The following is an 8,696-nucleotide window of genomic DNA, read 5'->3' as shown; positions in this document are numbered from 1 at the left end:
AGAGAGGCCGAAATGAGAGGTCAAGAGGGAGTCCTGGTCGCATTCTAGTCCTAGTTTGAGTTGACTTTCAGGCCTTTTTTTTTTTTTTTTTTTTTTGAGATGGAGTCTTACTCTGTTGCCCAGGCTGGAGTGCAGTGGTGCAATCTCAGCTCACTGCAACCTCCGCCCCTCTGGTTCAAGTGATTCTCATGGCTCAGCCTCCCGAGTGGCTGGTACTACAGGCATGCGCCACCATGCCTGGCTAATTTTTTTTTTTTGTTTTTGAGACGGAGTTTATCTCTTGTTGCCCAGGTTGGAGTGCAATGGCGTGATCTTGGCTCACTGCAACCTCCGCCTCCCAGGTTCAAGTGATTCTCCTGCCTCAGCCTTCCCGAATAGCTGGGATTACAGGCATGAGCCACCATGCCCAGCTAATTTTGTATTTTTAGTAGAGACGGGGTTTCTCCATGTTGGTCAGGCTGGTCTTGAACTCCCGACCTCAGGTGATCCGCCTGCCTCAGTTTCCCAAAGTGCTGGGATTACAGGTGTGAGCTACCGCGCCCAGCCAAGTTTTGTATTTTTAAGAGAGACGGGGTTTCTCCATGTGGCCAGACTGGTCTTGAACTCCTGACTTCAAGTCATCTGCCTGCCTCGGCTTCCGAAAGTGCTGGGATTACAGGCATGAGCTACTGCGCCCAGCCGGGCCATGTATTTTTATAATTCAGTTGTATAAGTAAAACAAAATCCATTTGTCCTTTGCAGCTAAAAGAATGCTGACTAATTCTGATGCAGTTTAATAGCTGTAACTTCTTGAAAGTAAACTTCACATCTTATTCATCTTAAAATCTCTAGTGTGCCGCCACCACGTGATTTTCTCTGAGTAGATTCAGAGGGATTTATTAACAAATATTATTTATTAAACTTCTATTATCCCAGACCCCTAATGTATGTTGAATGTCTGTCTCCAGGTCTACGTAGGGAAATCCATGTAGTGAAACTTCTAGAGAACTGAGTGTAACTCAAGAAAACATTTTCTGTTTTAAGAAATACCTTCAGAATTCTCGGTCTGGAATTGCTACTGAGAAGGCAGAGGAGGCCCTGGACAGGACCAAAGCCAAGTCAGGAACTCATCCCAGAAGTAGCTGGAGAATTTGTCCTAGAAGTTAGGGTTCTGAAATTTCCCCAGACCAAGGAGGCAAGGAGGCCATAACCTTTGTAAGCAAACCAGATCTTAGGAATTTGACTCTTGGAAGCCTCAAGGGTTTTTAGCAGAGAGTTTTGGGGTAGGAGGCAGAATAGGAGCCATGGTCCAAAGAGCCAGCTTGTGAGATTCACTTTCTTCTTAGCCTCTTCTCACATTCATTTGTTTGTTCATAAGTTCATTCATTCATTCATTCATTCATTCATTCATTCATATGTCCTTGAGTACCTATTATGTGCCAGGCACTATCCCAGTGCTACTGCCATAACTTCCTTTATATCCCCTGTTCGTGGATGGTGTCCACTGAGGTTCCAATCAGGTGGTCTGAGTGTGGCAGGGCTTCAGAAAGAACAGTCAGTCATCCTATAGCAGGGAAGGTGGAGGTAGGTGGGAAAGGGACTTTGGAGAGGTATCAAGATAGCCAGGACTGGAGAAAATTCTGGAGATAAAGGAACACTCATTGAGGTGAGCTGGATATTTGACACTGCTTTTCCTTTCCATGTCTTTTTCTTCTCTCCTCTCCTCTCCTCTCCTCTCCTCTCCTCTCTTCTCCTCTCCTCTTCTCTCCTCATTTCTTTTCTTTCTTTTCTGAGACAGAGCTTTGTTCTTGTTGCCTAGGCTGGAGTGTAATGGCACGATCTTGGCTCACTGCAAGCTCCGCCTCCTGGGGTCAAGTGATTCTCCTGCCTCAGCCTCACCAGTAGCTGGAACTACAGGTGCATGCCATCACACCTGGCTAATTTTTCATATTTTTAGTAGAGATGGGGTTTCACGATGTTGGCCAGGTTGGTCTCAAACCCCTGACCTCAGATGATCCACCTGCCTTGGCTTCCCAAAGTGCTGGAATTACAGGTGTGAGCCACCACGCCTAGCCTCCTTCAAAGTATTTCTCTTTGATTCTTAAGTAGTAAGGACAAAGAACTTGAGAAACAAGTAGAAAGTGACTTCTAGGAGGCAAAGAATTTGAGCAGAGCTTTTATCAGTTTCTCATGGCAGGGGAGACAAAAATTGGAGTTTAGAGCTATAGACACAGCAAAAACCTGAGAGGCCAAAAGCCTGCAGAAAAATGAGGCCGTCTACACCACTTATCTCCCGGAGATATTCACTGACTTAAAAAAGAGGCAGTTAAGGAAGGGGCAAAGTTGCCAAACAGAACTTTCTCACAATGGTGGGGAGATAAAAATTGGATTTTAGGGTTTTCCACAGAGAAGAGGCCCTGAAAAACACTACAAGAAATTCTAGAACTGGAAAAATGCCCCTCTTAAACACTCCCCAAATGTCCTGAAATTAAAAACACAATAGATTAAGAGTATGTCAGAGCTATCTGAAGAAATGGTTATTCATCTGGAAGATAGATGAATATAAAATATCTAGACTGAAGCATAGAGTGTTAGGAAAAATATATAGAAAATACAGAAAAAAGCATAGGAGGCATGGAACTAGGTGACAAGACCTAACACACATGTAACTGAAATACCTAAAGGAGAAAACAGAGAATGATTTAGAAGTAATATTTCAAGCATTAATGGGTGAAAAATGTGCAAAATGGGTAGAAGATATCAAACCACAGATTCAAGACATATTATAAAACACAGTAGTATAAATACAAAGGTAACCACATGTAGGAACATCATAGTAAAAGTTCTAATAGAGGAGAAATACAGAACACATATTTGAGTAATTCAAAAGTAAGTAGGAAGAGAGAAAAAGGAACACAGAAGAGGAACAACTAGAAAATAGTAACATGGTAGATATAAATTCAAATGTGAGTAATTACATTAAATATAAATTGACATATACCAATTAAAAAGCCAAAAGGCATAGAAAAACACCCACAATTGTATGCTTCTTATTAAGAGACATACCTTGAATGTCAGGACTTGGACAAAATAGATTTTAAGCTAAGATGTATTGAGGACATTTTTAAAGGGTTAATTTACCAGAAAGATACAATAGTTCAAATTTGTATGAACCTAATAACATAGCTTCAAAATATGTGAAAGAAAATCTAACAGTCCTAAATAGGGAAGTGAACAATCTTACAAATGTAGTGGAAGATTTTAATAACTTTTCCCAGTAACATATGGAAGAATCAAACATCAGTAGAGATATAGAAAATTTAGAAAACTTAATGGATAAATTGATCTAATTTACATAATTTACCAGTGTATCCAACAACTTCAGAACACATTTTTTTCAAGTAAGTCTCAAAGAATCTTTTATTGTTACAAATCAATAACAAAAATAACTAGAAAATCTCCAAATATTTAGAAATTAAGTAATATACATCCAAATAGTCCATGAGTCAAAGAAACTTCAATAGAAACTTGAAAATATTATAAATTAAATGATAATAAAAATATGACATACAACATATATGAACGAAGGTAAAGCAGTACATAGAGGAAAATTTTTGTCCTTGAATGTATATATTAAAAAAGGACTTAGAGCACATTATCTAAACTTCTATCTCAAAGAGTTAAAAAGGAACAACAAATTAAGAAGGTTGAATAAATGAAATAATAAAGATAAGAGTAAAAAATGAAAAAGTCATAGAACAGAAGTCAACACATCTAAATGTCAGTTCTTTGAAAAATCTAATAAAATCAATAACCCCTAGCAAGATTAAGCAGCGAAAGAGAGGGAGAGGGAGATCGGGGGGTGGGTTGAGGGGTGGAGAGAGAGAGACAAGAATGAGCATGCAAATTACCATCACTGGGCATGAAAAACAGGATATTACTGAAGATCCTACTAAAATTTTAAAAAAGTTGGTATTCTTAAAGACTTTATGTCACTTAACAAAAGCTCAAATGAATGAACACTTTCTTGAAAAACACATTCTTATCCAAATGAACACAAAAAGAAATTCTAAATAGCCCTATAGCTATTTAAAAAATTAAATCTGAAAATTGCAGTGATTCCATATAGAAAACCCCAGGTTATATGGCTTCCCCAGTGGACCCTTCAAACATTCAGGAAAGAAAGAAAAACAATCTTATATAAATTCTTTCATAGAATTAAAAAAATGGAAATTATCCTTGCTCATTTTGTAAGGCTAGGATAATCTTGATGCCATAACCTAACAAGAATATTCATGAAAAGCAGAGGACAGGTCAGTATTCCTCATGAACATAAATGAAAAAATGCTGACCAAAAATTAGAAAACAATCCAAACATTTATTTAAAATTCATGCAATGTTTATAGAAACACAGTTCGCAATTGCAAAATCCTGGAACCAACCCAAATGCCCATCAATCAATGAGTGGATAAAGAAACTCTGTGTGTGTGTGTGTGTGTGTGTGTGTGTGTGTGTATATAAAAAATGGAATACTACTCAGCTATAAAAAGGAATGAATTAATAGCATTTGCAGCAACCTGGATGAGATTGGAGACTATTATTCTAAGTTAAGTAACTCAGGAATGGAAAACCAAACATCGTATATTCTCACTGATATGTGGGGGCTAAGCTATGAGGACATAAAGGCATAAGAATGATACAATGGACTTTGGGGACTTGGGGGGAAGAGTGGGAGAGGGGCAAGGGATAAAAGACCACAAATATGGTGCAGTGTATACTGCTCGAGTGATGGGTGCACCAGTATCTCACAAATCACCACTAAAGAATTCACTCATGTACACAAATACCACCTGTATCCCAATAACCTATAGAAAAATTAAATTAAAATAAATGTAACATCAAAGTTGGGTTCAATCCAGGAATGCAAAGTTTATTATTTGAATATCAATGTAATTCAACATATTAACAGATTGTTTCTATAGGCATTATAAAAGCAATTGATAAAATTAAGCATCCATTCATGGTTTGAAAGGAAAACAAAACAATATCTCTGAGCAAACTAGAAGACTTGGTTAGTTTAAGCCTCAAGAAGAAAAAATCCCAATTTAGAATATGTTTCTCATCTGGGATGTCACTGGAAAATGCTTTTATTATGAGCAGAATGGCATCCAGGAGTCATTGGTAAAAATGTCCACAATTACAGACCAGTCATACTAATAGCTTCCATTTATTGAGCATTTACAACATGTCAGACACTGTGTCAATCCATTTCCCATTGGCACCAGCATCTCTGTTTCTGTTTCTCTGTGCCATATTCTGGAAAGATGTACAGAAGGGTAAATCCACCACTGCTGTCTAGAGGGTCCTGCCCTGCTGCTCCACATATCCCTTCTCATAGCACCCCTTTGCTTGCTGTGACTCATTTTCTGTCCCTCTATTGAGATTCAGCAGGTTATGGCTGCTTGGGTGAGAAATACAACTATGGCTAAATCTATAAGGAAGAACAAATTTGATGTCCAGGGCCCTACATTTGTGGAGTGTGTGGCATAATTCTTCTATAGGGAAAAGAAACCTATAAGTTTCTAAAACAGGCAGTTGGATGATAGAGTGGACAGAGACAGTTTGCCTTTTGATTCATGTTTTGCCTTTTTCCCATTTATCATTTTTATATTGTTTCTTGAAAAGAAAGTCATTCATACTAGTATAGTCATGAATCTTATCTTTGATTTATCCGTTACATATTCTATCAGACTTAGGATACCAGTTGTATTTTCAGGAAGACACTGTCACTTTTAACATTAAATTCCTGCGTGTAGGAAGTTGGGACTAAAGATATCAGCAACTGCACAAATGGCCCTGTGTCTCTGTCTTATTTTCCAATGTCCTTTGCTCTCAGTCCTTTATCACTTTTTATGTAAGAGGCTGTATCTCAAGAAGTAGGTTCTCAAGACAACACAAGGAGTCAGAGCTCTAGGTTAGATTTCACCAAGATAGCTGGAAATCCAAGACTACAGGAGCTGCTGAACTGACACCATCTACCTTGCCCTTGCATCAGTGAGGGGCTCATTAGTAATAATACATACAAGAGAGGAAGGGAAGAGAAGGGTGAAGATAGAGCATGAACCTTGGAATCAAGCAGACTGTGATTTGAATCCCAGCTTCACCGTTCAATAACTCCATGAATCTTGGCAAATTAGTTTCTCTGAACCTTGATTCCTTTGCTGTTTTTGTTGTTGGTGGTAGTAGTTTGTGTGGATAATGAAACTTTCTGACATTCTCTGCAATTTTTTCGTATGTAAGTACATATGTGCTTCTCTTTCTATGGAAAGGATCTATTATTTTCATAATATATTCAAAAGGGGTCTCTGACTCCAAACAATATAATCACAGCTATAAGAAGACATAAAAAACAACTTCTAAATAAGTCTTTATGATTGCTATAAATGAGTGTTACCAACCTGTTAACTAAAACATTTCAAAATGTTGAGGGCTCTCCTTCAAATACAATGTTTCCTTGATATCTGGTATCATTGGTATAAAAATGGGGGAAAAGGTATATGTTCTTTTTCCCAACCCACTATTGCTTTTATGTCTCTAAAATATCTCTGGAAGATACACAAAAAAATTAATAACACTTTGCCTATGGAGAGGAAAAGTGGGTGGCTGGGAGTTGGGAGTGGGAGGAAAAAATTTCACTTACTTTTATACATCCTTTTTCACTTTCTGAATTTTGAACTATATTCATTCATTATCTGGTCAAAAATAAACTTTAAAAATAAAGAAAAAAGAGTACTAAGAAAACCTTAGAAGTAAAAGTTAATATTTTGGCCTGAACCATAAATCTTTAAAAATTTATTTTTTTATTTTTTATAATTTTTATTTATTTATTTATTTATTTATTTAATCTTGAGACGGAGTCTTGCTCTGTTGCCCAGGCTGGAGTGCAGTGGCACGATCTCAGTTCACTGCAACCTCCACCTCCTGGGTTCAGGCAATTCTCCTGCCCCAGCCTCCTGAGCAGCTGGGACTACAGGCACATGCTGTCACACCTGGCTAATTTTTTTTGTATTTTAGTAGAGATGGGGTTTCACCGTGTTGCCCAGGCTGGTCGCGAACTCCTGACCTCAGGCAATCTGCCCTTGACAAATAATAATTGTACATATTTAGGAAGTACAATGTTTTAATATTTGTTTATATCATGAAATGATTAAATCTAGCTAATTAACATACTCATTATCTCACATACTTATTTTTTCATGGCAAGAATATTAATAACCTACTCTTAGAAAACTTGACATGTATAATACATTATTATTAACTCTAGTCACCATGCTGTGTAATAGATCTCTGAAACTTATTCTGACTGAAACTATCCTTTGAATAACATCTCCCCATTCTCATCCCCCTTAATTCTATCCTCTGGAACACAAGTAGAATGGTCACTACCATTCTACTCTATAGGTTTGACTCTTAAGATTCCACATACAAGTGAGATCATGCAGCATTTGTCTTTCTGTAACTGGCTTATTTCACTTGATATAATGTCCTCCAGGTTTATTCATATTATTGCAAATGACAGAATTTCCTTCTTGTTAAAGGCTAAATAGTACTCCATTGTGTATATATACCACATTTATTTATTCATTCATCTGTTGATTGACATGTATGCTGTGAATAATGCTGCAGTGAACATGAGAGTGCAGACAGCTTTTTGACATACTGATTTCAATTCCTTTGGCTACATACCCTGAAGTGGGATTGCTAGATCATATGGTAATTCTGTTTTCAATTTTTGAATGATAAATTTTAATGACCGTGACCAAATTGGCCAATTTAGACAAACACAAGAGTTTCCAGTCGAATGTACCTAAACAAACTCTAAGAATAACTAGAACTTGCTAGTTTCTTCATTTCTGACATTTCAATATTCCCAATATTTCAGCTCTTATATTTCAAGTTGGTTATAAGGTTTGGGTCTAATCACCTTTGGTGGTTTTAAGAACTCTCTTTAAGACTCTCAAATTATTATGTTGAAGTTTAACAGCAAATACATCTGTATCCATGTTGGATGTCTGTTGAATTTTGTCCTAAACTCTAGCATATAATATGTAGTCATGGGCCAGCCATCTCCTGATCCTAGCCTGTGATGTTTAGGCCTTCAAATTTAACTAATCATTTTAATGTGTATCACATAGAAGCAGAAATAAGCCTTGTTAGGAAACATCCTATCAGAGGAGGATTGCCTGCTTAGTTTCACCATTCTGGCTGAGCCCCAGCCACCTAACTGTAATAGTGAAGTGTTGCAGGAAGTCAGGGACCCTGAACAGAGGGACCGGCTGAAGCCACAGCAGAAGAACATAAATTGTGAAGATTTCATGGATGCTTATTAGTTCCCCAAATTAATACTTTTATAATTTCCTACACCTGTCTTTACTGCAATCTCTGAACATAAATTGTGAAGATTTCATGGACATTTATCACTTCCCCAATCAAAACTCTTATAATTTCCTATGCCTATCTTTACTTTAATCTCTTAATCCCATCATCTTCATAAACTGAGCATGTATGTCACCTCAGGACCCTGTGATGATTGTGTTATCTGTACAGATTGTTTGTAAAACATGTGTGTTTGAACAATATGAAATCTAGGCATCCTAAAAGAACAGGATAACAGTGATTTTCAGGGAACAAGGGAGATAACCATAAGGTCTGACTGC

Source organism: Chlorocebus sabaeus, chromosome 12 (assembly GCF_047675955.1).
Source record: "Chlorocebus sabaeus isolate Y175 chromosome 12, mChlSab1.0.hap1, whole genome shotgun sequence".
Lineage (NCBI taxonomy): Eukaryota > Metazoa > Chordata > Mammalia > Primates > Cercopithecidae > Chlorocebus > Chlorocebus sabaeus.
This window is presented reverse-complemented; position numbering follows the sequence as displayed.